We start from the raw sequence: 8,803 nt of genomic DNA, 5'->3' as shown, positions 1-8,803 counted from the left end.
GCTACCCACATTCAGAGGAAGGACTGCAGGAGAGGAAACATATAAGAAAAGCAACTGCTTGAACGCACGGGTCGGGGTGGACATGATTGGGGATGTGGACTCGAAATTACCACACCAATGCAACCACCAACAATTTGGAAATAGGTCTTGATCAAGGACACATGATAAAACCAGTGGAAATGTGCGTCGGCCATGGGAGGGGGGAGTGCGGGGGGTGAAGGGGAAAGTAGGAGCATGAATCATGTAACCATGTTAAAAATGATTATTAATAAATGTTAAAAAAAATGAAATCAGGATAAAATTGTAGAATTTTATATTTTAAAAGAACCTTAAAGATTATCTAGTTCAACCTGTTCTTTTTATACATAAGAAGTTAGGTGTTTTAATGACTAGGTTTTTTCTCTCTAATACCTCACTTTATTTTTAAACATATAATTATTTGTTTCAGTAAATATTTCCCGATTAAGTGCTAAAAATGTTTAACAATCATCTTTTTTTAAATTCTGGGTTCCAAATTCTTTTGATCTCTCTATCCCTCCCCTCTCTTTAGAAGGAACAAAATTTGATATCAATTATACATGTGAGTCATGCTAAACATATTTCTATATTGGCCATTTTGCAAAAGAAAACAGACCAAAAAAAGTATAAGATTTAAAAAATATGCTTCAGTCCACATTCAGATTTCATCAGTTTTCACTCTGGAGGTGGGTAGAATTTTTCATCATAAGACCTTCAGAATTGTCTTGGATCGTTCTCTTGTTCGGAATAGCTGACTTTCACAGTTTATCGTACTTAAAATATTGTTGTTACTATGTACAGTTTTCTCCTGGTTTTGTTCACTTAACTTTGCATCAATTCAAATATATTTTCCAGGTTTTTCTGAAACTATCCTGCTCATCTTTTCTGATAGCATGATAGTATTTCATCACAATCAGATGCCATAATTTCTTCAGCCATTCTCTGATTGATTGACAGCCCCTTGATTTCCAATTCTCTGCCACCACAAAAAGAGCTTCTATAAATATTTGTGAACAGACAGGTTCTTTTCCTTTTTGTTTCATCTAGTGGCTGTATTGTTGGGTCAAATGATATGCAATTTTCTAGCCTTTTAGGCATAGTTTCAAATTGTTCTCCAGAATTGTTACATCAGTTCACAATACTATCAACAATGCATTAGTGTCCCAATTTTCCCATATCCCCTCCAGTATTTGTCATTTTCTTCATATGAAGCATTAAACATAGGTTTGGGGTGGTAACTCAGAGTTTTTAAATTTGTATTTCTCTAATAAATAGTGATTTAAAGCATTTTTAATGTCACCATCAATTGTTTAATTTCTTCTTCTGAAGACTGCATATTCATACCCTTATTCATTTGTCAACTGGGTAATGGTGTTTATTTTTATAAATTTGACTCAGTTTCCTATTTATTTGAGAAATTCAGTTTTTATTAGAGAAACTTTCTATGAACTTATTTCTAGTTTCCTATTTTCCCTCTAATTTTGACTGAACTAGTTTTATATGTACAACAGCTTTTCTTTAATTTCATGAAATAAAAATTATCTACTTTCTGTGATTTTCTCTTTCTCTTGTTGATCATAAATTCTTCCCTCATCAAAGATCTGACAGAAACATTTTCCCATGCCCCCCTAATTTACTTATAATATTAACTTTTATATCTAAGTCATTAATCCATTTTAACCTTATCTTGGTATATGGTGTGTGATGTTGGACTATGCCTAGTTTCTGCCAAACTACTTTCTAATTTTCCTAACAATTTTTTGTCAAATGATGAGTTTTTACCAAAAAACAAATTTTGGATGCCCTCCAAACTGTGGAATTACTTATGATTGTAATGGAATAGTTCTATATGAAATTATGAGTAAGACACTCTCAAAAAAATTTGGACTTACCTGAACTGATGCAGAATTCAGTGAGCAGAACCAGGAGAATATTGCACACAGTAATAGCAATATCACACAATGCTCAATTGTAAATGTCTTAGCTATTCTCAATAATATATCCACTATCCAAGGAAATTTCAAGGGACTTATAATGAAAAATGTTATCAACTTCCAGGAAAAGAAGTTATGGAGTCTGAATGAAGATCAAAGCATACTTTTTAAAAGTATTTTTTCTTGTTCATTTTGTCTTTTTATCTTTCACAACATGACTAATATGAAATATGTTTTGTGAACCTACACACTTCATAACCTATATCAAACTATTTGGCATCTCAAGGAGGCAAGAAGGAGGAAATATGAAACAAAATTTTAAATGACAAAATATAATTGGGAAAAAACTTTATCTGTCTAAAACAAAGAAAAAGCATATATCAGTAATGGGGATACACTTTAATCTTCGTAATAAGAACAGGGGTAAAGTAACAAAGTTCATTATCAATACTATTATTCAATATTGTATTAAAAATGCAAACTACACAAGGCATCTTAGTGGCTCAGTGGACAGAAATCCAGCCTTGGAGGGGGGTGGGATCCTGGGTTCAAAGATGGCCTTCAAGACTTTCTTACTGTGTGACCCTGAGCAAGCCATGTAACCCCAAATGCCTAGTGTATACCATTCTTCTGCCTTGGAACCAATACATAGTATTGATTCTAAGATGGAAGCTAAGCATTTTTTTAAAAAGAAATGCTAGCTAGAGGAATAAGAGAAGAAAAAAATTGAAGGGCTTAGAATAGTCAATAAGGAACCAAAACTATAGAACTTTAGGTTATTATGGTCATTTACTACTCTAAATATTATCGCTATATATTGTGCATGTAATCTATTCCACTGATTCACCACCAACCTATTTCTTAGTCAGTATCAGATTGTTTTGATGATTACTGTATTATAATGAAATCTGAAATTACTAGGTTGCCTACCTTTATGTTTTTTTTCATTGATTCCTTGATATTCTTGACCTTCTGTTCTTGGTTTTAGATAAACACTGCTCATAATTTTAAGAAAGGTCTCATTCCTTATTATGTTTTCTAATGTTTTTAATATGAATAGGTTTTGTATTTTGTCAAATGCTTTTTTTTGGCATATATTTATATATTTTCTTAGAAAGCTCATTTATGGCTTATACAATTTGTTTTTCTAAGATAGGATTATTTAAGTACAGCATTTGATTTCCTGTTCTGTTATTCTGGTTAGTTTATATTTTTGTTAACTATCCATTTCATTTAAATTTTCAGTTTTATTAAAATTTAATTGGCAAAATAAATCCCAGTAATTTATTTAAATTAATTGATGATTTTTGTTAATCAAATTAACCAATGATGTGTGTATGTATATAACTATGTATATAAGTATATATATATATACTTTATGAAGCCAGATCTTTCTCTCCTTTATTGATGAATGCATGTTTAGGTATAAATTTCTCCCTAAGTACTGCTTTGGCTGTATTCCACAAATTTTGGGATGTTAATTGTAATCATTCTCTTTAATGAAATTGTTGATTGTTTCTATGATTTGTTCTTTGACCCACTCACTCTTTAGTATTAGATTATTTAGTTTACAATAAAAAATTAACTTTTTATCTATGTTTCTATGGTCTGTTGAATATGTTTATGTTGTTATAGACCATAAATATTTCATTTAATAATTCTGCTTTTCTGCATTTAGTTGTAATATTTTTATATTCTAATAAATAGTCAGGTTGTTTGTTTATTTGGGTTTTTTTGTAAAGGTGCCATGTACAGCTAAGAAAATGGTTCATTCTTTCCTATTCTCATTCAATTTTCTCCAGAGCTCTATTATGTGTAACTTTTCTAAGATTCTAGTTATCTTCTTCACTTCTAGGTTATTTGTTTTATCTTTATATTTATCTGGCTTAGAAAGAGGAAGACTACAGTCCCTGGCTGGTATAGTTTTACTATCTATAATTATTCCTTTAAGAATATGTATGTTATGCCATTTGGTGTATATATATACATACATGTATATGTATGTATGTATATATACATGTATGTATATATATACGTATATATATATATATTTAGTATTGATATCACTTCACTATCTGATTCTTCTGAGCAAGATAGCGTTTCTTCACTTGGAGGGTATGTGTGCTGAAGGAGGACTATACTTCTGATGTGAAAGCTTGCCAAACCCTTTTGGTTGTGTTCACCCTCTTTTGGTGTCCACCTCTCACCCAACTCTCTCACCTGAGGCTCCAAGAAGCAGTAACATGATCAATAGCTATAACTCAGTAAGCCATCTCAGCAGATGGCCTATTTTTGCTTTAATTTTTATCGGTGATCACAATTGCTACCCTTGCCTTTTTTTTACTTAGGTTGTAACATAATATATTGAGCTCCAGACTATTATTTTAACTTTATTCCTGTCTCTCTGTTTTCTGTGTTTTTTGTAAAAAACTTATTATTGGATTTTATTTTCTAATCCATTATGCTATCCACTTCTGTTTTATGAATGAGTTTATCTCATTCGCATTCACAGTTAACATTATTTGCGATGTATTTCATTCCATCCTATTTTCTTCTATTTATCCTTCTTTCTCCTTTTATCTTATTCCTCTCTAAAGTTTATTTTGATTCTGATCACTGCCTTCTTTCATCCACCTCCCTTCTATTACCCTAGCATTTCTCTTATCACCTTCCCCCTCTACTTTCCTGATGACTTATATAGATTTCTATTACCAGTTGAATATATGTGTATGTATTTGCTTTTTGAACCATTTTAGATATGAGTGAAGTTTGAGTATTGCCTGCCCCCTGCCTCCTTGACTAAATGCTTTTCCTTTTGTACCTCTTTTATATGAGATAATTTCCTATCATTGCCTCTTCTCCCAAAGTATCCCTCTTTCTCACTCCTTCACTTTATTTTTCTTTCAGTTATTCCATCATATTCAACTTACACCCATGCCCTCTGTTTATGTATATATCTAATAATGATAACATTGCTAGGAGTTACAAGTATCACCTTCCAATACAGGAATAGGAACAGTTTAACCTTATTGATTCTCTTATGATTTCTCTTTCATGTTTAACTTTTCATACTTATCTTGAATCTTATATTTGAAAGTCAAATTTTCTATTCTGTCTGGTATTTTCATCAAGAATGCTTGAAAGTCCTCTGTTTCATTAAATATTCACTTTTCCCCTGAAGGACTATCTTGAGTTTTACTGTCAACATTATTCTTGCTTGTAATTCTGTCACCTTTGTTTTTTAGACCATCCTGTTCTAAAACCTCTTTACCTTTAACATGAAAGTTGTGAAATCTTAGGTGATCCTAACTATAACTGAAATATTTAGACTATTTCTTCCTAACTGATTTCAAATTTTTCTCCTTGACATACAAGCTCTGGAATTTGGGTTTTAATATTCCTGAGAGTTTTCATTTTAGGATCTCTTTGAAGAGATTTAGCAGTTTCCATGTTAAAGGAAAGGAGCTTGGAATGTTATATTCCAGAAAGCAAAGGAGCTAGGATTACAGTCAAGAAAATCAATATAGTAAAACTGAATATAATCCTTCAGAGGAAATGGCTATTTAATGAAATTAATGAAATTTTACACATTCATGATGAAAAGAACAAGCTGAATAGAAAATATGACATTCAAACACAAGCCTCAAGAGAAGCATAAAAAGTTAGATATGAAAGAGAAATTACAAAGGAATCAATAAGATTAAAATATTTATGTTCCTTTATTGGAAGATGTTAAATGTAACTCCTAAGAATTTTATCATTATTAGGAAAGTTAGAAGTTATGTATGTACATAGAAAGAGGGCATGGTGAGAAAGAGGAATGCCTGTGAAAATGGTGAAGGAATATAGAATAATGCAGAATATTATGTCACATAACAGAGGTATGCAATTAAGACACTCAACAATGAAGAGAAAACTGTGCTGGCATGTGGGCAATGCTTGAACCATACTCTCATCATGAATTGGTTCAAACAGCAAAGAATATGTATACCCAATCATTAGAAAGTGCACATACCCAAAATGGAAATAGGAGGTGTAAGGATAGAAGAAAGGGAGGTGGTGAAAAAATTAATTTAAATTAAATTAAATTAATTTTTTAATTAAAATAGTTAAAAATTAACTCACTGGACATATAGCAAAAACTATTTGGGGGGTAGCTGGGTGGCTCATTGGATGGAGATCCAGGCCCAGAGATGGGAGTTCCTGGGTTTAAATCTGGCCTCAGACACTTCCTAGCTATGTGACCTTGGGCAAGTCACTTAACCCCCATTGCCTAGCCCTTACCACTCTTCTGCCTTAGAACCAATACAAAGTATTGATTCTAAGATGGAAGGTAAGGGTTTTAAAAAAAGAGTAAATAGAACTAAGTCAAATTTATAAAAATAAAGAGTCATTCCCCACCTGATTAGTAGTCAAAAGATATGAACAGGCAGTTTTCAGAAGAAGAAATCAAAGCTCTCAAAATCACACAAAAAAATTATAAGAGAAATGCAAATTAAAACGACTCCAAGGTACCACTTCACACCTATCAGATTGGCTAACATGACAGAATAGGAAAATGATAAATGCTAGAGGGAATATGAAAGAAACAGGCATATGAATACACCTCTGATAAAGTTGTGAACTGGTCCAAGGACTCTGGAGAACAATTTGTAATTATTCCCAAAGAGCTATAAATTGTGCAGACCTTTTGGACCTACAATTTCACTACTAAGTCTATATCACAAAGAGATCAAAGAAAAAAGGAAAGAATTTATAGGCATAAAAACACCTATTGCAGCTCTTTTTGTGGTGGCAAAATAATTAGAAAGTAAGAGGATGCCCCATCAATTGGGGAATGGTTAAAAATTTGTGATATATGATTATGATGGTGTACTAATATGCTATGAGAAATGACAAGCAAGATAGTTTCAGAAAAATCTGGGAAATTTAGATGAATTGATGTACAGTGAAGTAAAGCATAGGCAATGGCTAGAAGACTAGACTTGGAATCAGGAAAACTCATCTTCCAGAGTTCAAATCTTCTCTCAGACATTAACTAGCTATGTAACTCCAGTATCTTTTCCAAAAAACCCTAAATGGAATCATGAAAAGTTGGGCATGATTATAAATAGCAATATTGTAAGGATGATCAACTGTGAAAGGTTTAGATACACTGATAGATACAGTGATTTAGGACAATTCTGAAGGATTTTTAATGAAAAATGCCATCTACTTCCAGAGAAAACTGATAAAATCTAGATGCAAATTGAAGTATAATTTTTCCACTTTCTTCATTTTTCTTGCTTTTTTGATAAATGACTAATATGGAAATATGCTTTGCGTGATTTCACATGTATAATTAATACCATATTGCTTGCCTCTCCAATGAGTGAGAGAGGGCCTAGAAGAAGGAAAGGATTTGAAACTCAATTTTTAAATGCTAAAAAGAAATAAAGAAAGAAGGAACTCTCTACCACTAAAGGTTTTTGTTTTTTTTTAATTTAGAATATTTTTCCATGGTTATATCTTACTTTTTCCTCCCCCCTTCCGAAGATGACAAGCAGTTCCACTAGGCTATACATATATCATTGTTCAAAACCTATTTCCATGTTATTCATATTTGTAGTAGAGTGATCTTTTAACATCAAAACCCTAAACATATCCCTATAGAACCACGTGGTCAATCATATGTTTTTCTTCTGCATTTCTGTTCCCACAGTTCTTTCTCTGGACATGGATACTGTTCTTTCTCCTAAGTTCCTCTGGATTGTCTTGGAGCATTGCATTGCTGCTGATAGAAAAATCTATTACATTCAATTGTGCCATATTGTATCAGTGTCTGTGTACAATGTTCTCCTGGTTCTACTCCATTCACTCTGCATCAATTCATGGAGATCATTCCAGTTCACATGGAATTCCTCCAGTTCATTATTCCTTTCAGCACAATAATATTCCATCACCAACAGATACCATAATTTGTTCAGCCATTCCCCAATGGAAGGGCATCCTCTCATTTTCCAATTTTTTTACCACCACAAAGAGGGCAGCTAGAAATATTTTTTGTGCAAGTCTTTTTCCTTATTATTGATTTGGGGTACAAACCCAACAGTATCACTAAAGGCTTTATAATGATAGGATGGAGAAAACTTGTTGCTGTAAATGTCTTCTAAAGAGAATTTAGGTATTAACCAGGGGACTAGACTAGATGACTTCTAAAGTATTTTCTTTCTCCTGGATATTATGATTCTATAATCCTAATAGAAATTCAATAAATGATCACTGAATTTAACTGAACTGAATTGAATGAGATCAGTTACAAAGTTTTTACAGTACCTGGATGTTATAGCCTTTGGTACAATCTTTTCATATTAAAGATAGAGAATCAGCTAGAATTCAGAGATGTAATTGCGCTCAAGGTTACACATGGAGTTACTGTCAAAATCCTTTGCACTAAAACACATTGACTCCTATTTATCTATTTGCATTCTTCTTTACAGAATGAAGCTGCAAATATATCAAAGTTATGTTTGTAAATTCACTAAAAGAGATGAGGATGATTTTTGGATCCAACACAACTGTCCTAAAGTCTAATCTTTGGGTGATATCCATTTTTCTTTTATAAATTATGAGGATGATGGGTTGTAGTGGAAAAAAATTAGGCCTGAGAACCAGAAATCTTGGGTGTGGGTACTGGATCTGCCACAAATGTTATGACTTTGGACAAGTCCCTTTTTGTCTCTGTATCTCAGTTGCCTAGTCTGAACAATTAAGAGATTGAAATGAATAATCTCTGAAACTTATCCCAGCTCTGGTATTCTATGTGTAAAGGTCCTTTGTAACTTTGGAATATTTGTTCTAAGTTCCCTTCC

Source organism: Gracilinanus agilis, chromosome 2, assembly GCF_016433145.1.
Source record: "Gracilinanus agilis isolate LMUSP501 chromosome 2, AgileGrace, whole genome shotgun sequence".
NCBI classification, from domain to species: Eukaryota; Metazoa; Chordata; class Mammalia; order Didelphimorphia; family Didelphidae; genus Gracilinanus; species Gracilinanus agilis.
This window is presented reverse-complemented; position numbering follows the sequence as displayed.